Source organism: Pan troglodytes, chromosome 17 (genome assembly GCF_028858775.2).
Source record: "Pan troglodytes isolate AG18354 chromosome 17, NHGRI_mPanTro3-v2.0_pri, whole genome shotgun sequence".
Lineage (NCBI taxonomy): Eukaryota > Metazoa > Chordata > Mammalia > Primates > Hominidae > Pan > Pan troglodytes.
This window is the reverse complement of record NC_072415.2, coordinates 70,929,213-70,956,081: the sequence shown is the minus strand read 5'-3', so window position 1 is coordinate 70,956,081 and position 26,869 is coordinate 70,929,213. Positions and strand designations below refer to the sequence as shown.

General features: G+C 36.5%; 1 long non-coding RNA gene across 1 annotated transcript in view; it reads left to right on the top strand.

Moving 5' to 3' along the window:
- The first annotated feature begins 5,014 nt into the window (after window positions 1-5,014).
- The window catches only part of LOC112206266 (uncharacterized), a 305,507-nt gene continuing 283,652 nt past the window's right edge, over window positions 5,015-26,869 (top strand). The window contains exon 1 of the long non-coding RNA XR_008540616.2: window positions 5,015-5,347. This is a non-coding gene — a long non-coding RNA (uncharacterized LOC112206266). The remainder of the gene's footprint in view (window positions 5,348-26,869) is intronic.

The following is a 26,869-nucleotide window of genomic DNA, read 5'->3' as shown; positions in this document are numbered from 1 at the left end:
GCGTGGTGGCAGGCACCTGTAGTCACAGCTACTCTGGAGGCTGAGGCAGGAGAAAGGCATAAACCCGGGAAGCAGAGCTTGCAGTGAGCCGAGATATCACCACTGTACTCCAGAAAAAAAAAAATTATTTTCATATGTGTTCTTCGTCTTTTGACCTTTGAACAATATTTTTCCCTTGCAGTTTTTTTTTAGGTAGCAAAGTATACCAATGTCTTCTCTTAGAACTCTAAAGTTTTATATGATTATTTCAAAGGTCTTCTCACTCAGAAGTCATGAAACAATTCTTCCAAGTTTTCTTGTAATATTTTTGTGACTTAATAACCATATTAACATTTTAAGTCATATTTATTGGAGTATAATTTACATACAGTTAAATTCTCCCTATTTGGGCGTGCAGTCTATGAATAATTTTTGGCAAGCAAAAAATAGTAATGAATTTCTTCTACCCACCTCCATCCCCAGGCAGTCTCTGATCTGTTTTCTATACTCAACAGTTTTGCCTTTTCTAGGATGTCATAGAAAAGGAATCATATAGTAAGGGGACTTGTGAACCTTTTTCATTTAGCATAATGCATTTGAGATTTATCCATATTAAAACATATAGCAGTAATTGGTCTCTTTTTGTTTTTGTATAGTGTTTCATAGTATGGCCACATTACAGTTTGTTTATCCATTCGCCAGTTGAAAGACATTTTGGTTGCTTCCAGTTTTTGGTGAATATAAATAAAGCCAATATGGAAATTCATGTTTTTTGTATGGACATATGTTTTCATTTCTCTAGAGAATAGAAATGTAATATCTGGGTCACATGGTAAGTATATGTTTATCTTCATAAGAGACTGCCAAATTGCTTTCTAAAATAGCTGTACCATTTTGCATTTCCATATTAACATATAACATATACACATTTTGTATTTGAAATTAATTTACTCCAGCCTATGGATGAGATATGAGTCCAACTTTTGTATTCCAGTTGGTTTTCCAGTTGTCCCATCAGAATTTATTGATACACACCTGTTCCCTACTGATTTGAAATGCCATCTTTATCATATTCTAAAGCTCTATATCTATTTGCCTTTAATTTTGACTTCTTATTCTGCTCCGCTGATAGCTCAATATGACGGATGACAAAGGATTCATGTTTCAGTACCATACTTCTAAATTACTGAGGCTTTACATTTTAAAATATAGAAGGGCAAGTTTTCTTTCTCTTCTCTTTCCTTTTTAAATAATAATAATAATTATATTATTATTATTATTATTATTATTATTATTATTTTTGACAGGGTCTCACTCTGTGGCCTAGGCTGGAGTGCAGTGGCATGATCATGGCTCACTGCAGCCTGGATGTCCTGAACATCCCGGGCTCAGGTAATCCTCCCACCTCAGCCTCCCAAGTAGCCAGGACTACAGGTAAACGCCACCATGCCTGGCTAATTTTTGCGTGTTTTGTAGTGACAGGCTTTCACCATGTTGCCCAGGTTGGTCTCAAGCTCCAGGGCTCAAGCAAGCCTCCCTCCTCGACCTCCCAAAGTGCAGAGATCACAGACACGAGCCACTGTGTCCAGCGAAGGGCAAGTTTCCTACCATGGATCTTCTTTTTAATGTTTTGCTTTTTATTTTCCCTATCAATTTTAGAATTATTTTGCCAAGTTACAAAACATGTCTTTGTATTTCTTTGAAGAAAGTTTTCATCTGTATGATTTTCGTTCTAGCTTGGAATATGATTTCCCTTTATTTTATTCCATTCTTCATTTTTGTCTGTGACCTCATATCAGTTGCCAAAGCTCTCAGAATCTGACCCATCCTTCCTTTTCGATCTATTCATCGTTCTTTCCTGTTACACTCCAGGCTGTTGCTGTTCCAATCTCAGAAAGTTACAGATGCTCTCTCCTTTATCTGTAATCCTATTTCTTCACATGGCTAATGGCTTTTTATCATTTAAGATTTTGCTCAAATGATACTTTATGAAAGTGTTTTTCTGTCACCACTTTACTTAAGTAGCCTCATCTTGGCCCCAACCATTCACTTTCAGTTTACTCTGATTTATTTTCTGTATGATGCTTATCACTATTACAGTCATGCGCACTCATTTCCTTACTTGTTTATTTCTAACGCCCCCTAATTAGTTGAAACCATGAGAGCAGGAGCTTTGTCTTCTGGTTTCCTGCAGGTCATCAGTGCTGGGAACAGTGCCCGGCACTGAGTAGATGTGCAGCACATATTAGGTGAATGAATGGATGGTCTTTTCTCAGCTCTATCAACTGTCTTCACACTCTTCCTTCTGCTACTTATATAAACCAGTTGGACAGATTTTCTATGTGAAATGATTTGACTGCCTAAGAAAATCAGTGAGGTAATGACTTGTGACTTTTCCAACTGAGTACCAGAATCACAGGTCAGAAGACTGAGGTCCCCTCTGCTACTCAGCTCCATCTCCCCCACCTCCCACTCTCATCTTTGGCTGGGCTGGTATGACTGGCAGGACCACCATCTGTGACTCCTTGAGGCATCACAGTGAAACAACTGAAGCAGAATACATACTCAAAAACAAGTGAACAGAATCAAATCCACTCTCAGTAGCTCAGATCCTTACGGATGGAAATAACCAATCAGAAAATGATCTGGAACAGTGGTTTCCATGTCTGGCTTATGATATGTCACCTAAAATATTTTGACAAATATGGCCATTTGAACCTCACCCCAGTCCTACCAAATCTGAACCTTCAAAGTTCATTAAAACAAGCAAACAAAACCCACCAATGGAACTCTTGTGGGGCTCTGGTATACTTCAATGTTGAGGAATCACTGCTAAGCTGAGTTAGGCAATTGACTATGTGTCTAATCAATGTGAACTGATGCAATGATCATAGATAATGGTCCATGCATTTAAAAATATTATGGAATTATTAGATTGATGGTTGAATAATAAGCTAAACAATCTAGCATTTTTTATGCTCTACATTGATGAAAAAGTTCTGTAAAGTCTGTATAATACCCAAATGCAAGAATAAGGCTTTGTTCTACAACATGATGAAATGAATTCTGCTACTTACCTGTGAACTGCCTGCTCTGCAACCAGAATAATTTAAAGCTTAATTCAATGTCTAAAAATGTCTTTCTAGTTAGAAATGCAGGCAGCTGAGCTTCATTATAAAGATACTGAGTCCGAATCTCTGAATATGGAACCCAGGAATCTGAATGTTTATACAACGTTTTGGATGATCCCTTTGTATGATCTCACACTACTATGTGCGAATCATGAATTCGCACATCATAGATTTGGACTCCTTTTGGGGTGGGGCTAGTTGAGTTCAAATGGGTCTAACAGGGTGATCCTGGGCAAGTTACCGTTTTCATCTTCCATTTCCTCATCTATAAAATGGGAACCAATATGATCTGCCTCAGGGATTGTTGTGAAGGTTAAATGAGATCATCAATGGAAAGTAATCAACAAAGTGCCTGAAAATTTACAAAAAAAAATGACTCAGTAAACATTAGGTCTTACTTTTACTAACCACTTACTTTAATGGTTTATCCCTATTTGGATTTTCTATCTATTCTGTAGGAGTATCTCAAGAGATGGTTCTCAAAACATGGTTCTGGACTACAGTCATCGACATGAGTTGGAAACTAGTTGGAAATAAAAAATTTTGGATCTGACCCAAATATAATGGGTCAGAATCTCTGATTGTGGGACCCAGGAATTAATGTTTAATAAACCCTCTATCTGGATGATTTTGATGCATGCCGAAGTTTGAGAATCACTGATCTAGGAGGATTAAATAATAAAAGGATTAATTGAAAACAATAAGCAAACTGTGAAATAAGTTACAGTTAACTAAACAGATAAATTTTAAAGATACATAATCTTTCTCACATACGTATGCGTATCAACCACCCCCCACCACACACACATTCATTCTAAACTGTGAATAATGCAGGTTGTGTTTATCTAAGGAATGTTGAATTTCTCTTAGACTCATGCTTGCTCTGGTTTTGTTTATTGTTTCTCCTATCAATACCCTGGTTCCATATCATCTGTGGCTCTTCTGTATTTCACACTCTTCCCTATTTTTATAGTAGTGTTTCCTGGAATATTTACTTTCTGTATTAGGTTTCAGTGTAGAAGTAGACTGAGAGTAGACATTGGAGACAGATAAGCATTATATATATAACCCAACTCAGTTTGTTGACTTTGGGCAAGTTAACCCCAGAATTCTAGATTTTTCATCAGTTAAAAAGGAAGAATGATACCCTCCTTAAAATTTTCTTTTGAAGACTAAATGTAATATATGTAAATTATATAGCACAGTGCCTGACACATAGTGAGAGTTCAAAAAATGTTAGCTAAGTCCAGGCTTGGTGGCTCAAGCCTGTAATCCCAGCACTTTGGGAGCTGAGGTGGGCAGATCGCCTGAGGTCAGGAGTTCAAGACCAGCCTGTCCAACATGGTGAAACCCAACATGGTCAAACCCCATCTTTACCAAAAATACAAAAATTATCGGAGCATGGTGGCGTGTGCCTGTAATCCCAACTACTTGGGAGGCTGAGGCACGAGAATCACTTGAACCCGGAAGGCAGAGGTTGCAGTGAGCCAAGATTGTGCCACTACACTCTAGCCTGGGTGATAGAGCAAGATTCTGTCTCAAATAATAAAGTTAGCTAATATACTAATATGCATAGAATGTTCAATCTTACAGCCATTGCTAATATTAATATTTTATATAGATAGCACTAACCAAAAATATATACTGTTTTTTTCTATGCCTGTTCCTATTTCCACAGAAATTTAGGGAAGAGCCACACTCTTTTCCAATATGCACAGAGCAAAAATATCTGTAGACCTCCTTGTTACTGTCAAATTTCTAGAGGACTACAGTAGGGTTGAGAAAGTTACAATGACTTATTATAACCTATGTTTGGGATCATTACACCCTAATCATGTTGTCAAATACAAATTGAAAGCTTCCCTCAATATATTTATGGCTCTGAATTTGCCCACATTCTGACACTATTTTACCATTAGTTAGAATAGAAAACGACAGTCAGTAGAGTTTTCTTTTTATATCTATGGCACAATCTTCAGAGCAGCCTCTTGTATAGGCAACTAGACATGAAGTTGCAAAGTCTTTATTAGAATATGCTTTGTGTCTCACTTATTTAAGTTGAAGTGGCTGCAACAATGTGGACCTGAGTCCAGATCTGTGCTCTGATTCAGATCTGTGCTCTCTCACTTTCATTATAACCTTGAGCCAATTGCTTCATTTCACTTGCTCTCAGAGATAATTAGTTCAACTTTCTCATTTATAAAACGACTAGGTGCATTTTGACTAGTTCAATTTTGGTGAGTATTTTATCAGTACTTGCAAATAATATGTGTTTTCTGTCTTGTTTTGCATGTCATAATTGACATTCAGTTTGAATTTTTACTTGTGCTTTGCAGATTTTCTATAGTCTAACTTATTTTTTGGTCTGCTTGTTTTATCAGCCATAAAGAGGGATTGTTAAAATATCTCTTCCCATATGTTGAAGCTACCTTTTGGATTGCATGCAAATGTATCTTTCTGGTGGATTTGTTTTTTTATCATTATGAAACATCCTTCTTTATATCCAGAATTGCTTTATGCCTTGATGTCTACTTTCCATGATATTTGGATAGTTATATAAGCATTCTCTTGGTAAGGTGATCCTGATTTATCTTTTTTCAATTCATTTACAGTCGGCCTTTCTTTGTCCTTTAATTAAAGACGTGTATCTTAGAAGCATCATATAGCTGGGTTTTGTTTTCAGGAATTCCACTCGGCTGTGCATAGGGGTATTTTCATTGTGTTCATTATGCTTGGGAATTTGTAGAGTTTATTATTATTGTTGTTGTTGTTATACATTTTTACTTCAAATTGAAATGAAAAATACATACAGAAAAGCACGTATATCTTTAGTGTGCAGCACAATTAATTTTCACACCTTTGATCAAGCACCCAGATCAAGAAAAAGAATATGCCCAAACTCTAAGCCTTTCTCATTCTCTCTTTCAGTTCCTATTCTCCCTAAGTAATCCTTATCTTGATTTCTAAGATCATAGTTCATTTCTGCTATTGCATCTTCCCCATTCTCTTTCACTCCTCTTCCCTGACTCTAAGTAAAGACATTTTATATCTTTTCACTGTGTCCTTTACATCTCATCCTTTTTTTCTCCATGTGTTTCATTTATACCTTCGGTTTACTTATTGTCCAGTTCACTAATTCTCTCTTCTGGTTTTTTGACTAATTTGCTATTAAATCCATATATAAATTTTTCATTTAGGTTATATTTTATACTTGTAGAATGTCCATTTGATATTTTTATTGTTTCAAGTTCTCTGATAACATTTTTATTATGTCATCTATATTTTGAGCGTAGTAATAATAGTTATTTTAAAATTAATATCTGGCAACATGAATATAAAGATGTTTTGTATATTCTTACTATTAGGGTTTTTCCTTTTTTGTTCATTCTGTTAGCATGTCTCATGGAATACACTAAAACTTTTATCGAGTGCCTCACATAACTAATAAAGAAAATGTAGAGATAATGTTAGATTTATCTGGAGGGAATTTCATTTTGCTTCTGGTAACTATTTAGGCTAAGAATACATCTCCTTAATCCAATCAAGAATTGATGTGATTCCAAGTTGGATTTCAGTCTCTGTCCAGGCTGATCCATTTGCTTACCCATGCCTTAAGATCTCATCCTCCATCAGTTCTAATTGAGAGTCTAGACCCTTTTTCAGAGTCCCTTCTTCTCTGTGGGCCATACTAAAAATTTTGCTTACTCCCAGACACATAGCATTGCTGGAAGCTCTGCTCAGCTTCTCAAAGTCTGTCGCCTCTTGAGAATCAGCAAACACCTCAAAGGGAAAAGTAGTAATAAATTTTGAGTTCTTATCTTTGTGTATTTTTTGTTTCTGGGATTGTTATCCCTTAAGCCTCTTTTTACCCCTTCCATGCTTTCAGAGACATTTTTTTAAATTCCATCCTTTCTGGTTGTTCTCAGAAGGAAGGTTCATCTGCAAAAGCCACTCCTCAATTACTGGGAGCAGAAATTCCCTAGAGCCCAATTTGATAATTTATTTTATAAACATATAGTCTTCTTTGCATGGACCTTCAGTATGATAGGTGCAATTAAATGCTATACAATTAGACATTTTTACCCACAAGTGTTCCCATTATATATTTTGGATATCTGTATAAACCTTCTATCAAAAAAAGAATAAATTTTCTTATAAGGATTAGACTAGTCAGTGACAAAAATATTTATTTATCCAAAACATCTTCCATAATATCGAGAACAAAATTACCCGTCTGCAGACCTGAAACTCTAGGGACAAAACTTATAGAAAGCCAGGTGTTAACATAGCTATTCTTTGACTGAGTAATTTAACTCAATGATACATAAAATATGAACAGAATATTTTAATTATGTGGAATAGAGTAGTAAATTGATTATGCTCTCTTTAAAATGCATGTTGAAATGGTATTCCTTAAAAATAATTGCTTTCACATAATACCCAAAATGAAGATTCACATTTTGGGAGATAGTAATCGCCTACATATTTTTCTTCTATCATTAAAAAATAGTCTTATACATATCATACAAGATGTATCTTATAAAACACCCAAGAAAATACTTTCATGGTGTTTTGAAATTATTTTGTGGGAAGGGGAGCTCAGAGATTGACAGCCTGGTAAGAGGAGAAAATGCAGCATTCTTGATTTGAAAGTAAATAGACCACCTTAGAATCTCTGAAATTGTCAGGAGGCTTTGTGAAGACATTCTTATGCAGGCAACTGCAAGTCCATCTATTGTTTTAATTTGTCTCTCTAATAATTCCCCGGAGTTGCACTTGGTTTGAATATTGGAGAAAACAGAAAAGAATCAGGTTGTTTTCTTTTACTATTCATCCAAAAATTCAGTGTGGTATATTAACCATCACCTATATCCCTTCAAGGTTGTTTGATTTCATTAACCTTTACAATATCCCAATTAAATACAAGTATATTCATTTTATCATTCATACTTGATTTCTTTAGATAATCAAACTATGCAATTTTCTGTGATTCTTTTTATGTGAACACCACTGCAATTTGTAGAATGTTTCTTTTTCTTTTAAAACAATGTCACATATCTAAATAATATAGCAGTAGAAAATATTCTTTATTAAAGAAAAGGAAGCATCCATTTTCTTTTACATGTTTTCTAATTTCACAGAAAATCTTCAGTATATCTAATAATTTCAAAAGATAATTTTGTTGTGCTTCATTACTACATCTTGTAATTTGGAAAATGATATGTAGTATACTGAAAGTTCTCTATACCTAGATAATATAATGCTGCTCTTATGGATATTATTGGTAACTTACATATGTTGCTTATTTTTCTACAAACATATTTTTTCTGCTGAAATGTTGGCAGCACTTCATTAACAATGGCTATGAATTTAAAACATCAAACATTATTTATTATCTAAGGTATAATTAAACACATAATCAAGTTCTTTGAAGGCTAAGTCAGCCTCTGTTCTGGTGGTATAATTTTGGGAAACACTAACTGTAAGCCATAATAGATTCTTCAGACCACTGTTAAGCAGAATAATTATTGTATATTTGAAAATAACTGAAAAAAATAGAATTTGAATTTTCCTAACACAAAGAAATGATAAATGCTTGAGGTAACGTATACCTCAGTTGCTGTGATATTTTGATACAAGCATGTATCAAAACACATGCGATGCAAAATACAATGCAGATTGTATGCTTGTATCAAAATATCGCAAGTACTCCATAAACATGTATTACTATTATGTGTCCGTAATAATCAAAAATTAAAAAAAATAAACTGAGCTAGAATAATTATTCCCCTGCTACTTCCAGGTATGAAGACCTAATCTAAATGTCCGACACTGAGAGGAAAATCAGTGAAAATGGAACGGAATAGATAAACCTCATTTCCTTTTGGACTTTATTCTTTGTTTATTTCTTTCGCCACTCCGTCCAGGCCAACCCACCCTCAGCCAGTGTCAAATTAGTCTGGGGATAAAATATGCAAGCAGAGACTGCTGATCAGATTGTAAAGGGGAGGAGAACAGAATCCAGAGTCATGAGCCTGAGGTTTCTAGTCTGTGTTATCAAAGAAGAAAACCCAACTTTTGAACTCATCTTTTGCATTTTCATTGCACCACCTTCAGTCAAGCACTGAAACCTACAATGTTATGAAGAGGAAAAGAGAGTTAAATGAACTATGTGATATATAAAAACTGCAAGTTGTAAGCACCAAAAGGCATAGAAAAGGACTCTGAGACCCAGAAAACTACTTGACTAGAGCAGTCAGATTCTGTTCGTGTAGAGTGTTGATGAAAGCAGATTGTGTGTGTACAAGTATATTTGTTTTATTTAGTTAGATTAAAAGGTTTACTTCCAGTATATTATCATAATGACCATAGAGAGTTATGGTGTGTTATTTTAGAATACATTGACATGTGCTAAGGTGCAGGAGGCACTGTTAGTGATACTATACTTTGGGTATAGGAGGGTGAACAGCGGGATGTTCTGAACAGTCCTGCACCAGAACCATTCAGCAGAGGCAGAGTGATAATAACTCCTAATGTGCCAATATCAGAACAGAGGAAGTTCAATTTGAAAGGAATTAAGTTAACGATGTATTGACTGAGAGAAATATTCAGTGTTAATTGGATGGCATTCCGAATGAGCCTGCTATGCAATACAGCTCTTTGTTAAAGGAGGGCTTTGGCCTAGATTTGTCCTTGCTCTGTCTGAAATTGCCATGGTGTTTTCACAGCAGATTCAAATGAAAGCCTAGTTAAGCAAATGAAACCTACACATTAAATTATGTGCATGCGTGTGTGTGCATGTAAACATAAACATGAATTTGGTCTAATTTTCCTCACAGTTCCTTTCAATATGGCCATGGCAAAGAACATGATAAATGGTGATTTGGGAACTCTATAGAAAATGTCTTTCATACTTTAATCTTGTGGAAATGCAAAGAAAATATAATATTGGCAGTGAATATGATATTTTGTAATTCAGATAAACATTTCATGGGGGTGGTGATAAACTGAAATTCAGATGGTTGATGTTGGCTGCTGGATTTTAAAAATAATTTAAACAAATAGCTTTAAGAAGAAAATTATTCTGTGCATGACAATATAATTTTTAACAGTTTTATTGAGGAATAATTTAGATACATAAAATTCACCTGCATTAAGTGTGTATTTTTAGTACATTTACACAGTTGTACAACCATCACCACAGTAAATTTTAAAACATTCCCATTACCAAAATAAGAAATAGGTTTATTTATTATCACAAAAATTTACTATGCAATTATTCAATAAGTATATTATTTCATTTAATAAGTAGAATTTATTAATCTCTAAATATATAAAAAAGATTTAGAATATATTTTATTGAAAATTTCTGATAAATATATGTATCTCACTAACACAGATCTGTGAGATAACCAATCTTCTAGGACACAAATTCCAACAATTTGCGTCTATTAGTGCCTGCTAATAGTGCTAACAAAGAGAGGTAGTATACATATTAGCTTGGTTGATAAAAATTGAGTTAAAATTTTTCTCTAATCTGAAAATATAACAGAATCTAGTCTCAGAGACCATAATGTAAGTGTAGAAGCAAGGATATGAGACATATTCAAAAAATAATTTACAATACAAAATAAGAAATATGGCCGATATTTACTATTTATATTATTATTGTTGATAATTATAGTTAAAGATTCTACATGACACAGAATATCATATAAGAGGATATTCAGTTTGAACCATGTTAGAAAGGGAAAATTTATTGGAAAAAGTTACTTTATATGAGTTAGAGCTTGGAGGCTGGGAAGAGTTCAATAAGTGACACTGAGGAACTAAAAGAGCCTTATAAATAAACCCTGATAATATAAGCCAAACCACAATGCTGAGAAGCTTAATGTTCCTAAAAGAAAGACTCATTTAATTGGTTGGAAGGTGCAGTGTAAGGAGGGGTTGGGGGGCAGTTTCCTTCTTGGCTACAACTAACCTTAATACTCTGGTAACAAGTCTGTGCTCAGCCTGTTGGAAATGGGAAAATATAGCACACTTTTTAGCAGGAGCTTATGATTGAAGAGTTATTTAAACGTTAATTTGATGACACATTCTTGGATTGATCAAAGAGAAAAATTAGTAAAAACAAAATTCCATACGTGAATGTTGTGGAAGTCTGAGGGATATAAGCATAATTACAGTGATTGCTATAAAACAGAAAGGAAAGCATGAAAGAGAGAGACAGGAAATAAAAAGCGACAAGCTTTGGTGACTGAATAGATCTGGAAGGAAAAGTTGAAAAAAATGTAGAATGTCTAAAGCAGAGAACAAAAAATGCCAGATGTGGGTGAAATGTGCCAGGCTTGTTGGTGGCCATGTTGGGGGAGGGTGTGTGCACTCTCCTTCGATAAGAAGCCCCCTTCTTTCCTTAGTCTTATGTGCATATAACCTCTGATGGCCTTGAAGTTGGCATAGCTAGCTCTAAGCCTTCAGGCTTGGGTGATCAGAAAAAGCACCTAGTAATTTTGCACAGTTGAGGGGAGGGCGTATGAAAAGCCATATGTTGTGTTTTCAAATGTTGGAAAAAATCTTTAAAAACCAATTTACTTCTCATTTTATATGCTCGAGTCAATTCTGTTCTTTAATTATCTAAGTCAACAGAAATAGGTGAGTCTGTTTCATTTTGATTTCAAGTCAGTTTCACTTTTTGTATTTTCATGCACAAATACGAAAAAGCAATTTATTGATTTTTGGACAAATAATCCATACAACATATTATATTTTGTACCATTGCATATAGCACCTCTTTCTGCAGCTCTCGGGACTCTTTGCAATTGACTCATTGCTTGGGCCAATGGCTCAGGCTGGGCCTCTGAACTGAACTACTAGACTTTTTAAAATTACTTTTCAAATGAAAAGTACCATGATCTAAAAAATTTTATTTATATTGAATCCTATGCAGTTCCTGGTTGTGGGAGTTCCATAAAATCCAAATTTCAAATTTGCAAGTTAGCACTTCAGTTTTTTCATAGTGGTCTCACACCTTGATTCTGGGCCAGCTCTTTTTCCTTACCTCTCCATACATGCAGGTTAATGTATCATGAAAATTCATTTATTGACTTTTTTGAGATGGAGTCTTGCTCAGTCACCCATGCTGGAGTGCAGTGGCGCAATCTCCGCTCACTGGAACCTCTGCCTCCCGGGTTCAAGCAGTTCTCGTGCCTCAGCCTCCCGAGTAGCTGGGACTACAGAGGCACGCTGCCACGCCCAGCTAATTTTTTTTTTTTTTGTATTTTAGTAGAGGCGGGGTTTCACCGTGTTGCCTAGGCTGGTCTCGAACTCCTGAGCTCAGGCAATCTGCCCACCTCGGCCTCCCAACATTATTGTCTTTTAAAAATCACAGGCTTTTAAAGCTTTGAGAAAAGCTAAATGCATTCATTATATATTATCTTCACATGAGTAACCTGAGACTCAGAGGAAATCCAATGACTTACCCAAGATAAACACAGTAATATGAGCCAGAACTAAAATCTACGACTCTCTGCTCTTTCTTTCTACACCAATCAACTAGACATTTAAATTATGAATAATCATAATTTCTTACTTGCGTTTTAGGTGTTTATAATGCTGGAAATCCCAGCTCAACAACATTGCCTTTTCAACTCCTCAGGAGGGTAAACAACCCCACAAGTTGATGGCGAACCCAGTCAAGTTCATGAACTGGAGCCACATCAGAGGAGTGTACTCAGTGTGAGCTACTCATGCACATTTAGTCCCAGAACTCTGGGGAAACACACTGAGTCTTTTGACACATTTTTGCTCCTTGGTTTATCATTATGTGCTCTTGTCCCAATTACAGTGGATAATTCTTGAGGGCTATTATTAAAATATGAGCAAGAGAAAGAGAGATGCGTAAGTCCTGAATTTAGTACATAATTAGGCTAGAGGAGCAAAAAGAGTCCAAGTCAGCTCTATAGGGCTTGGGGTCGATGATATTATGATAATTAACATTTATTGAGCTGCTACTATTAACCGTCAAGCACTGGTGCAGATGCTTTTCATGTAGTACTTAATTTAATCCTCACAGCACCCCTGAGTGATTCTCTCAGTCTAGTTTCCCTCAGATGACCGTGAGACAAGTATTCGAGTACAAGCAGTTTATGTAAGAGGTGATCTCAGGGAATACTGGAGGAGTATAAGGAAGTGAGATAGAGGATGGAAAGACGCCAATAAAAGGTGCCTGATGCAACAAATTATGACATGGACAACTGGGGCTTAATCTACCACACATGGTCAGAGCAGCTTCTGTAAATTTAAAACTATTCTCAAGTTTAAAAAGTGCATTTAAAAAATGAATCTTGTCAAATTTAACTGGATTTCAATTGTGTAAAAATGCTAGAGGTGACAAGGAACGCTCACAAGTTTTGTTCAGACTTGCCCATTGTAGGAATGGCCCTGACTTTCGCATACATGAATCAGCTATGTTGGATCATGTATCTTTGCATTGGTGAGACAGGTGCTCCTTAACCTAGGCCACTATTTAGTAATCATATACTTCTTTCCTCTTGGGCATCATCTGCCCTGCTGTGAAGGAAGGAGCACCAACAAATCTTTCCCAGAAGTAAAACTGAAAGAAAGAGCCAGTTGTTTCTTGGAAGTGAATTTCAATGTGTGGTACCTGTTTGGCTCACTTTCCAAGGTATGGGTGTTACACATGTGAGGAGGTGACTTAGGCTTGTGCTAGGTTTAATGATTTAGTTGTATAGTACGGTGATATTATTAGATCACCCACAGTTCCCACCCCCAAACTCAGTCGAGTGCACCCATAAAACTGCTGAAATAACAATACACTGTTGTTTTCCAAGCCTTCCATAGCAAAATATCACAGGCTGCATGTCTTAACAATAGAGATTTATTTTTGATAACTCTGGAGACTGAAAATCCGAAATCAATGTGTGGGAAGGGTTGATTTCTCCTGCGGCCCTGCTCCTTGGCTTGCAGGAAGTAGCCTTCTTGCCATGTCCTCACATGACCTCTCCTCTGTGCACAACCATGGCCCTGGTGTCTCTTCCTCTTCTTATAAGGACACCATTCCATTGGATGAAGGCCTTACCCTTCTGACCTCATTTAATCTTAATTACTTCTTTAAAGGCCCTATCTCCAAACACAGTCACATTGTGGGTTAAGGTTTCAACATATTAATTTGCGGAGAACACAATTCAATCCACGAGTGTACCAAATCCCTCATTATTCAAATGAACTTACATAAAAATATGCATTACCCTTGCTGATGCTATTCTGTCAGATAAGCTCTATGCTTTATCTCTGAACTTGTCACACCCTGTTACAATGTGCATATACATTCCTATTCATAATTATCCTGTTATGTTGCCACAGCTGAAATCAGCATTTTGTAAAGGAGGGTGGGGCTGTTAACCTCTGGGAAAAAATAAGACTCAGTGGAATGCTTAAGTGTACCAGGAAAGCAAACGCTATTAAATATTCTTAGACATACATGACTGTTCACCAATGGAGACCAATTTCAAATACGAAAATTAGTTAAGTTCTTGTACACTAGAGAAGAACAGAAGGAATGGGAGAACTTCTGAATTATATAGTCTATTCTGGTTGATCCTTGAACTTCCCATTGCTGGGCCAGTCACAATGGCTAATGCCTATAATCCCAGCACTCTGGGAGGCCAAGGTGGGTGGATTGCTTGAGTCCAGGAGTTCAAGACCAGCCTGGGAAACATGGTGAAACTTGATCTCTACAAAAAAAAATACACATACACACAAAACTAGCTGGGCGTGGTGGTGCACACCTATAGTCCTAACTACGTGAAAAGCTGAAGTTATAAGATCTCTTGAGCCCAGGAGGTTGAGACTACAATGAGTCATGATTGCGCCACTGCACTGTAGCCTGGGGAACAGAGTGAGACTCTGTCTCAAAATAAATAAATAATTAAAAAATTAAATACCATTGGTTTCACAGAGAACTAGAGAGCTGAATAATTACACTAAATTGTTGGCAATATTTTTTGTGATAATAATTAATATGATTCTTCAGGTAACTACTGTCAAACTTTAGAAGTATAGAGATTAACAAGGAATAATAGGCACAAAATGAGAATTATGAAAATATGTCCAAGCTGACAAGAGTTGACTTCAATTTGCTTCACAAAGCTGCCTGACCATGAAAGATGCATTACAGTAGCCTGAGATTTGTTAATAAGTTTTTCTTGTTCAAGCTTGCTGAAGTATTTCATGTTTTCAAATTTTATGCCAAGTAAAAATATGTTCACATTTTATAAATATTTAGGAACTGAGTCATGGTGCTCTGGTGTTTTGGTTCCTAAGACATAGTTTTATTTCACTTCTGTGATGGTTAGTTTTAGGTATTAGCTTGACTGGATTAAAGGATATCCTGATAGCTGGTATACCATTGTTTTGTGGTAGGTCTGTGAGGGTGTTTCCAGGAAAGAGTGAATGAGTGGACTGTGTAAGGAAGTTCTGTCCTCACCCAAAGGGGGCATGAACCACTCAATCGGCCAAGCACTGGGATAGAACAAAAAGGCAGGGGAAACGCAAATTTGCTCACTTGATCTCTTTCCTCTGTGGATGAGTCTATCTTCTCCCGCCCTTGGATATCAGAACTCCATGTTCTCCAGCCTTCAGACTCCTGGACTTCCCTCAGTGGCTCCTTACGTTTTCAGGCCTTTGGCCTTGGACTGAGAGTTTCACAGTCAGCTTTCCTGGTTCTGAGGGCTTCAGACTTGGACTGAGCCATACTACCAGCTTTTCTGGTTCTCCAGCTTACAGATGGCCGAGTGTGGGATTTCCCGGTCTCCATAACCGTGGAAGCCAATTCTCTTAATGAGTCCCCTCTAGTATGTCAATATCTATATATCTATACTAAATCTATCTATATCTATATTACATATATGTAGAAACATACCCTGCTTATTCTGTTTCTTTAGAGAACCCTAAAAATCTTCTAAGAAAATTATCTTGGAATTGAGCTTTATTAAAAAAGAAGAATGAGTATCTTATTGAATTATGCCTGTACATATTTACCAGTCATCATAAGACTAATATTTAGTTCACCTAAACTAAGTTTGTAGTTAGATTTTCTCATAGAACATAATTCTTCTTTTCTGCTATTATCATTTATCACACGAGACACACCAGTCTATATAAACCGAAATAGATTTATTTTGGCCTATATTTGAAGAGCATAAGGCTTAAAATTAAAATAGCATTTTTAAGCTGAGCATAACTTGGAGGTTATAATGTCTATCCTCCTTCAGAAGAGGCACTCTGCCATTTTGTCTCCGTTTCATAATTATGAACACCTTTAGTGTGATAAATGAGAAATAACATTGGACAATCAGGAACACTGAAATCCAGCCCTGTCCTGTCTACTTAATGGCTTAGTGAACTTAAGTCAAAGTAAGCTCTAGCTCTGCCATTAGGTAGGCATGAGTTCAAATCCAGGCTCTCCTATTCATCAGTCTGGGACCTCAAGTAAGTTGTCAAATGAGGAATTGATTTCCTTGTGTGCCTAACTTTGGTTAGCATAAAGAAAGATATCATATATCCCAACTTATGTTTTGAGGATTGTCATCTGTAGAATATTCTTATGTTAATCTGCTCTATAAAAATCACAGTTAGGGTTCAAATAGTAAAAATATTTATTTATTTTTTTAAAATCTCAATGAATAAAATAATTTTGTACTGTGGCCATGATGGCCTAGAAGGAAAAGTAATCAGTTTCTAATATTGCCAAATAAAGCCCTCTTGGGTCAGACAGAGTAGTTAAGACCATACTACACTACCCTGCCTGTGGTAGGTAGTTTTGTGAGTCAGCTTGGCTGGACTATAGTACCCAGTTATTTAATCAGACACTAACCTGGGTGTTGCTATGAAGATATTTTGTACAAGTGGTTAAAATCTACAACCAGTTGACTTTTTTTTTTTTAACAAAAAAGAAGATTATCTTTAATAATCTGATGAGTCTTATCCAATCAGTTCAAGGTCTTAAGAGCAAAACTGAGGTTTCCCTGAGGAAGAACTCGCAGCTGTGTGCCACAGTGCCAACTGCTGCCTGGGAGTTTGCAGCCTACCAACTTGCCCTACAAATTTCAGACTTGCCAGCCCCCACAATTGTGAGAGCCAATTTCTTGCAATAAATCTCTTTATGTCCTACTTTATCATTCTATTTGTTTGGTTCTCACATAGAACCCTGGCTAATACACCTCTGTGAACTGGGTTTTAGGGATACAAAAATTAATGAGAAGTAAATCCCAAATTCTGATGTGTTAGTATTGGAGGAGAAGCCCGTGTGGAAAACTGAACATGCTCTCAACAGGAACAGTTAGGGAGCAGGGCAGGGAGGGATGATGGGAGAAGAGTGAGGGGGTGCTGTAGTGAATATTCGTTCATGTAGTGGATTAAGTAGAGTCCCCCCAAATCCGTGTCTACTCAGAACCTCAGAATGTGATCTTATTTGGAAGTAAGGTCTTTATGGGCATTATTAGTTAACAATCTTGAGTTGAAACCATCCTTGATTTAGCCTGGGCCCTAAATCCAATGACTAGTATCCTTTTAAGAAGAGAAGATACAGAGAGATATAGAAAGAAACCAACATAAAGATGGAGGCAGATATTGGAATTTTGCTGCCACAAGCGAAGGAACACCTGGGACCACCAAAGCTGGAAGGATTCTTCCCGACAGTCTTCAGAGGGAGCATGCCCATCTCAACACCTTGATTTCAGGCTTCCAGTCTCCAGAAGATTTCTGTTGTCTTAAGCCACACAATGTGGGATATATTGTTATGGCAGCCCCAGGAAACTAACATTGGGCACATTATGTTTTCAAACTGAACCAGCTCCCTCACAACTTCAAAGTACAGCTGAAGTATTAAAACATGGGGACAGCAATGTCAAATTGTAATCAGAACAAGCATGAAATGCCATTGCCAAGCACATCTCTTCCAAGGAATGACATTCAGATCATGGGCCTATGTGTCCTTGGGGCAAGGGATGGATGAGCAGAGAGAGATATTTATTTATATCTGTATTTATAAATATACATTTATATGCATTTATATTTATGGTCACTGCACCTATGAATAGATCTATCCTTAGAGCTTGGTAAGGATTTCTTAATTCCAAGAAACACATAGTTAAATGTCACATGTCCAGTTTCAATGAAAGCAGACTCTGAGGTAGAGATAAGCCTGCAGGATGTTTGCCGGGGAAGGCTTCTGGGATTAACACCTGTGAAGGAAAGTAAAAGAAGCAAGATAAGCAAACGAGAAGTTGGATGGTCGTGTAGTCACTGTATGGCCTCTGCCAACCCCACCATCACATTGAGTTCCTGAAAGCTGAGATAACCCTTGAAAATTGGTCCGTATATCCATTGAATAGGAGCTGCCCTTGGGAAGGGGACATGGCCTTGGGTGTAAAAGCTCCATTTAGTGCCAGGTGCAGTGGCTCACACCTGTAATCCCAATACTTTGGGAGGCTGAGGTGGGCGGATCATGAGGTCAGGAGATTGAGACCATCCTGGCTAACACGGTGAAACCCTGTCTGTACTAAAAATACAAAAAATTAGCCGTGTGTGGTGGTGGGTGCCTGTAGTCCCAGCTACTCAGGAGGCTGAGGCAGGAGAATGGCGTGAACCCGGGAGGCAGAGCTTGCAGTGAGCTGAGATCGGTCCCCTGTACTCCAGCCTGGGCAATGGAGCAAGACTCTGTCTCAAAAAAAAAAAAAAAAAAAAAAAGCTCCATTTATCTTAGGCAGCTCTCAGAGGGAAAAGCTAGAAGCAGAAGGGGGATCTCAGTGGACAGTGCAGCATCCATTACATCAGGTTGCTAAGAAGTAGAAAAGCCAGTCTCTGAATTAAATGAGATCAGAAACCATTCTGTAATATTTGTGTTGTAGCTTTGTCATCTGTAAAATGATTAAAAATTTTAGTAAGTCAGTCATCGTATGTAAAAATACATAACCTATTGCCTGGTGTACAGTGCTTTACATTTATTGAAATTATTTGTATCAGTAAAAGTGAGTTTTCCAAACATGTGATAACATACGAATGCTTATAGCCTTCTCTTGTAGTGTTCTAAGCTTCAACACATGCTAAAAGGAAAATGATTAAAAGCATTTAGAGGACCTGAGTACAACTTCTAGTTCTCCATGTTACTTTTAGTTCTTTTATATGTTAACTTCTTAACTGTTCTCAGAATCTTCAGCTACAAAATGAGGCCTTCAGACTTATTCCTAGAATACATTTAAACTCTAATATTCAGTACTTGAGAATTCATAAACTCCATTGAGCTGCTAAATTCTTCACAGATGTCTCATGGTTACCTGGGAGAAAATGGCAACTTGGACAATGGGACCTACATTTTGTCCAATAAAAGAAGCTAAATTCTAGCGTGTTCTTATGAAAACAATGAAATTGCCTCAATTTTAATCCTGCTTTACCAGACAGTAGTCACGTGACCATGGACAAGTTATTTGATCTCCCTCTGCCCCAATTTCCTCATGTGTAGTGATGTGGTTTGACTGCATCCTCACCCAAATCTCATGTTGAATTGTAATCTCCGTATTTCCCACATGTTGTTTGAGGGACCCGCTGGGAGGTAATTGGATCATGGTGATGGCTTCCCCCATGCCGTTCTCATGATAGTGAGTGAGTTTTCATTAGATCTGATGGTTTTATAAGCGTCTGGCATTTCACCTGCTGGCATTCATTCTCTCTTCTGCTGCCCTGTGATGTAGTGCCTTCTGCCGTGATTGTAAGTTTCCTAAGGCCTCCCCAGCCTTAGGAATCAATTAAACCTCTCTTCTTTATAAATTACCCAGTCTCAGGTATTTTTTCATAGCAGCATGAGAACAGACCAATACATGTAGCATGGGGACAATACTAGCATTGACCTCACAGGGTTGTTACAAGTTATAAGTGGGTTAATTTATGCACAGCACTTAGAACAGAGCCTGGCACACGCTAAACACGCCACAAATGTCACACATAATGGCTGTAGTTTTTGTTGAAACAAGGTAATCCCCCAAGGTCAATATCACCCCATTTAGAATAGTCTACAGAGTAAAAGGAGTTTGTCTCCTTTTGAATGTTAGTTCAACAATAAGCACATTGATAAAACTAGCATTTTTTATAACCATTTTTTTGGACTATCCTCCTCTTGGGACTATAAATTAGGAAGAAAAAGAACAAGGTCACCTTAGAACTGGGAAAAAAATTATAAGAAATCACTCGCAGTTACTAAGGAGTAAGAGACCAATACCTTTTTCACTATTAATGCAAATTTTCCACACAGTGTGATGACCTCTTTCCATCTCAATATGATATTCATTAAGATGTTTTAATAGGTTATGGAAAATTTTGAAGAAGGCTTTATATAGAAAGTTGAATTTAGAGTGGATTTTTGGAAGATTCTATTTAAGTTATTGTTGGCGTCCCATGTAGTTCTCTTCATTAGCAAGGTCCCTTACCTGAAAATGGGATTCCGGCACTCTAATGGCTTGTTTGCCCCTATGGCTTGTCTCCAGTTCCAAATTTCCTTCCTCAGTATGCAAATGCACAGTGTGTCACAGGGATACTGATTCTATCTGCTGAGTATTCCCACACCAAAAAAAGAAAAAAGAAAAAAAAAGCATAAAACACATGTGAGATAAGCAAGTGAACAAAGTGCAGAGTTTATCCTTTCTTTGGTCTGTTTCAAAAAAAATATGGGTTATTCCACTATACGTTTTTTCTACACAGTCTAGGATTCTAATGGCGGAACAGGACTATAAATCTCACAGAAATGCATACTGCTTTGATTACATTTTTACACACTGAGGATTGGAATTCAGTTTAAATAGTAGTGAGCTTAAGATCAAAAGACTTAAAGCATTGAGAAAATGAGTATTTGGATTTCCTTTATTTTTATAATTTGAAAGTTGTGCTCTGTAGCTTGTACATCTTCGTTCCCTTCCCTTACATATTTCACCAAACCTAAAATATGCCCGCCCCTGAACACACACACACACACACACACACACACACACACACACACACACCCCAAAAGCATGCCGAGCTGGTTTTGCCATTATCTAGCTTGGTGGCTTTAGCAAGCCTCTTTGCCTTTTGAGACCTCAGCTACAAAATATGTTGGCAGAGGTGGGGAGGTAAGTATTCATTATCCAATCTCTCATCTTTTCCTCTAATGTTCTAAGATCCTTATTTAGCTTTGTTTTGTTTGTTCAAAGAATGAGACACTAGAGCTTCACATTATATTTCTTCCTTTTAAATTATGTACACACTATTCATGTCCCTGGATTAGACACTCTGCAGACAATCTAATCCTTGAAGTTAATTCCTCGATTATAATAAAAAATGAACATTTTGATATGGAAGCATAAAAGGCAGAAAAGCAGTAGTGACCAAGCAGAGCTCAGGATTGTGGGGAGATTGGATCAGATAGAAGAGCCAGTGCCTGAGCTACTTTTAAAAATATAAAGCACTTTCCTATCATCTACCTTGGTGGTAACTAGGATCTGGTCTCCCACGGATATTTATTATTTCATGTGTGTGTGCACCATGATGTGATAATGGCTGGCCTTTACTAACGAGGACACAGAATTTCCCAAATGGTTTTACCTTTTAATATATAAGTTCCTTGAAGATCCACTCCCCATTCTGTTTACTTTATATTTTTAACTGCTGATCTTTATGTATATACATAATATATGAAAACAATATGAAAATAATGTATCTTATTATGAAACATTCTCTCTTCATTATATAATAATTTAATTTATAAAATCTTGAATATCTTAATTGCAATAATCTCCTAAACCAAAATAAATTTATAATATTTTACCCTTCTGTTAAAGGAAATAATGTGGCTTAGACTTTTAGAGAGATCTAAGATTTGTATTGCCAAATAATAGCTTAGGTTTCAAATTTTAATATAATGTATATGAAAGTAAGTTATGAACTAATTTATACACCCACCATCAATGTATAAGTGTTCCCTTTTCTCCACAACCTTGCCAACATCTGTAATTTTTTGACTTTTTAATAGCCACTCTGACTGGTGTGAGATGGTATCTCATTGTGGTTTTGATTTGCATTTCTCTATGATCAGTGATGTTGAGCTTTTTTTATATATAATTGTTGGCCGCATGTATGTTTTCTTTTGAAAAGTGTCTGTTCATGTCCTTTACCCACTATTTAATAGGGTTGTTTATTTCTTGTAAATTTAAGTTCCTTATAGAGTTTGGATATTAGACCTCTATCAGACACACAGTTTGCAAAACTTTTCTTCTATTCTATAGGTTGTCTGCTCACACTGTTGATAGTTTCTTCTGCTGTCAGAAGCTCTTTAATTAGGTCCCATTTGTCAATTTTTGTTGCAGTTGCTTTTGGCATCTTCTTCATAAAATCTTTGCCTGTGCCTACCCATTGTGTGAGACAGTGTGGTGATACCTCAGAGACCTAAAGACAGAAATACTATTTGGCCCAGCAATCACATTACTGGATATATACCCAAAGGAATATAAATTATTCTATTTTAAAAACACATGCACATGTATGTTCATTGCAGCACTATTCACAATAGCAAAGATACGGAATCAACCTAAATGCCCATCAATGATAGACTGGATAAAGAAAATTGGGTATATATAAACCATGGAATACTACATAACCATAAATAAGAACAAGAGCATGTCTTTTGCAGGGACATGGATGGAGCTGGACGCCATTATCCTTAGCAATCTAACACAGAAAGAAAAAAGCACATACTGCATGCTCTCACTTATAAGTGGGAGCTAACTGATGAGAACGCATGGACACATAAAGTGTAGCAACACACACTGGAGCCTTTTGGAGGGTGGAGATTGGGAGGTGGGAGAGGATCAGGAACAATAACTAATGGGTACTAGGCTTAATACCTGGGAGATAAAATAATGTGTACAGCAAACCCTCATGACATAAGTTTACCTATGTAACAAACCTGCACATGTACTCTTGAACTTAAAAGTTAAAAATAAGTTTTAAAAAACTTGCTGTGAAAGAAGGGCATATGCTATAACAGCTCAATAATTTTGAGGAATAGATCATTTTTGGTCGATGTTACTTTTTAAAAATCATTCTCCCTGATAATTGAAATTTTATTAATTTGCCTTTAAAATGATCAATCATCTTCCCATTAGTTCAAACATTTCTGTTTTCAAAGCATTCAAAGCAAGAGAATGAGAGATGTTTCTTAGGAGAAAGGAAGGAAAAGTATTCCAATTTTGTAGTTTCACGTTGGAGAAACAGTCTTTTATTTTTAAAAATATTTATTATTTGTGTGTGTATGTGTGTGCGTGTGTGTGTGTGTGTGTGTGTGTGTGTGTGTGTGTGTGTCAAGATCTCGCTCCGTCCCGCAGGCTGAAGTGCCGTGTTGCAATCAAGGCTCACTGCAGCCTCCATCTGCCAGGCTCACGGAATCCTTCTGAGTAGCTGGAACCACAACCTGTGCCTGGCTAGGTTTTTGTTGTTGTTGTAGAGATGGTGCCTCCCTGTGTTGTCCAGGCTGGTCTCCAACTCCTGGACTTAAGTGATCCTCCTGCCTTGGCCTCCCAAAATCCTGGGATTTTAAAAAATAATTAAGATGTGTTAGAAAAGAAATTTTTTGACAATGTCCAACATTGTCACTAGTCATATAACTCTTACCCATCACAGACATTGTTCTTCAAGCTTCTGCCCCTTCCATTCCTTCCCATCCTCTTACTTCCATTTCCTTCCTTTCACTCCTGTCTTCTCTCTTCATTCTTTCCCCAGGAAATCTCATGATTGCGCCTATACATTGCCAGATTTAACTACATACATCCTTCAGGTACCTCATCTATGCAGCAGGCTCTTTATGCACTATGGTCTTGAGTGCCAAGAATTGGATATCTTATCTAGGATGATCAACAAATTATAAAGTTGATGAGAACAGGTCTTAATAATGAATTTATAGTTTCTCTGATGTGTGACGACTTCTAACACTGACAGCCACTCAGGCTTAAAACTGGTTTTATCATTGTCTCACTGCTGCTCATCCCCCATATCCTATGCGTTTTGACTCATTCAGTCATGTATGCAAGCATTTTTCCTCTCATGGGTGTGCATTCATTTACTCAACCAGCCTGTGTTAGTAACACTTCTATGTATTGGGGTGTGTCTTTTCTGGGTGCTTTAGAAAATGCAACAGGATAAATCAAATGTGGTTCCGATGATTTTTCACCTATGATGTGTACTATATTTGCTCCTATTTGATCAGGCTATAATCACTTACCTTGCTCAGATTGCCTAAATATCTAATTACCTAAGAGTTTCACTGCCATCAGTTTCTTCTCTTCATTTCCAGAGTCATCTTTCCAAAGAATACCCCAGATCATGTCACTCTTATGCCCAGAACAAACAAACAAAAACAATAAAATAACAAAAAGAAAAATTCCTGAAATGAGCTTACTCCCTAATTTGGTTAGAAGAAGTTATGAGGAGCATCGGTGGTAGCTGTAGGCCAAAGCAAAGAATAAGTTACTTTTACTGGGAGGTACTTTAAAGTCATAAAGCTCCATTAAAAATTGAGTTTATAAAAAGTCACCTTAGTTTTCTTTTTTTTTTATTTTTCCCCAAATTAAAGAGGCTTATCTATATTTTTTAACATTGATACTTGCCTTCTCATTAATGAGAGAAGGTTGGCTTACTGTTATGCTGAGAATGGAGACAATTAAGAAAGCTGAAAAATAGCAGGATGGCAAAAGACTAGTATAGCTGCATCCTGGAAGATGAGCTCACTCTTTACATCAAGGAAATAGACATCCTGCTTTCTCTTTTTCCCTTTCCAAAGGGCCCATGGCAGTTTGGTCAGAATGCTCCTATATATAGCAAAACAAAACAATACAAAACAAAATTTGCAATCCGTATGTTCATAAAGTGGATAGTGTATTTGAGCCTTGTGTTTTTTTTTTTTTCTCTTCAATGATTCATAATGATGGTTTTCCCTGCCTGAAAAGACCTTCCACCATATCTTAATTGCCTTTTTTTTGAGGGGGGTGTCTACAACACCTACTATGGTGACTAAGATTTAGTAAATATTTAATGACTATTTTATAAAAATACAGTTTTCTATTTTTTATATTTAAGTTGAAGATGCATTAAAAATAAGTGATAACACTTAAAACAATGATCGAATATTAACTAACTCAAGACATAACTTCATGTTCCCTGAAAAGCCAGTGACATTATGAAAAAAAAATAACCTCACCAGAAAGACCCTGCTATACAATGCTACAAATCGCCTGTTGCAGATTCCCTCTCCTTCCTCTTTGGGTTTTATAGCTGGAGGCAGGTGGCTCATTAAACTTGAAAAGAGTTTCTCCAAATTCAATTTCTGAATTCTCTGCAGGAATAGGCTTTGTAGAATCTCATTGAGCACAGGCACATTTGTTTGTTTGTTTGTTTTGCTTTTCTTCACCATCAACATGGAACTCACTTAAACTGATTAGCAGTTAGAATCAGAGTCATTGCACATTGTTTCATAAGCCGCACTTTCATATCCAGAACCAGTAGGTTGCTCTTTAATTCCTGGTAGTGGGCCATAAGTTTTCACCTTTTATTCACAACTCAGAGAACAGGAACCTTGCCGTGTCAAGTCAGAAGTAGGGTGAGTTTTTCTGATCTTTAGAAGTCTTTTGAAAGAAAATTTATTTAATATGGCAATAAAATGTTATTATATCTGACAGCAAAATATGTGTGTATACATATATAAAAATATGCACACATATATGTATATTTGTGTGTGTGTGTATATATATAATATAGACCACTTAAAAATAAAATGGTTGAGAAGAAAACAAATTATAAATCAAAGAAAGTAGGAGTATTTCTCTCATTATACAGACAGTGAAAAATTTTTGCAATGAGATATAAAGGTTAAGCATTTTTTTTTTCAAAATCATAAAACAAGTGAGTGATGTATCTGAGAAAAAAATCTAGGATACTCCCAGCCTCATTTTCTATTCTCTAATCCTGAAACTATATTTTCAGTTTTATACTCTGTCTCACAATACTTCCCTACCAGGCGCTACTTTTGTCAGTGAAAAAAGGCAGTTTTATTCCCTGGTCCTATGATATCCCATCTTTCACTATCAATTGCCAACTACCTGCCTAGGGACATCATAGAAGTTTTTATCAGGGGAAGTCATCTTACTTCATCTTCCAAGAATAGTCTCATTTTTTTAATATTGCCAATTGATCTCAAAATCATCAGGGATTTAAAAGTTTGGTTTAATTTTTAAATTACAAATTTTCAATATATATATACATATATATATACACACACACACATACTTCTAAAAAGTGAAATAACCCAACAAGATCTCCAATGACAATAATGGATATGTGCCCCTATCTCAAGAACTCAGACCCAAGATCTCAGAGGAAACTACTTTCAATGGTTTCCAGGTTTAGTTCTTCTTTTGGCTATCTTTACATTTCCAAATAAGGTGCCTGTGTTGTCATTTCCTGATTTATCTTCTGCTTCAAGTGTCTTACTATAGATCAATAAATATGGATTTATCTCAAAATCTTTCTCACGCTCTCTCTCTCTCTCTTCTATATGTCAGCGTTTTTGTTTCCTCTCGCAAGCCACTTTGATAACTTGGAATAATAGACATAAGCCAGTGTTTCTAGTATTATCAAGTTGTTATGGATTGAATTTCATTCTC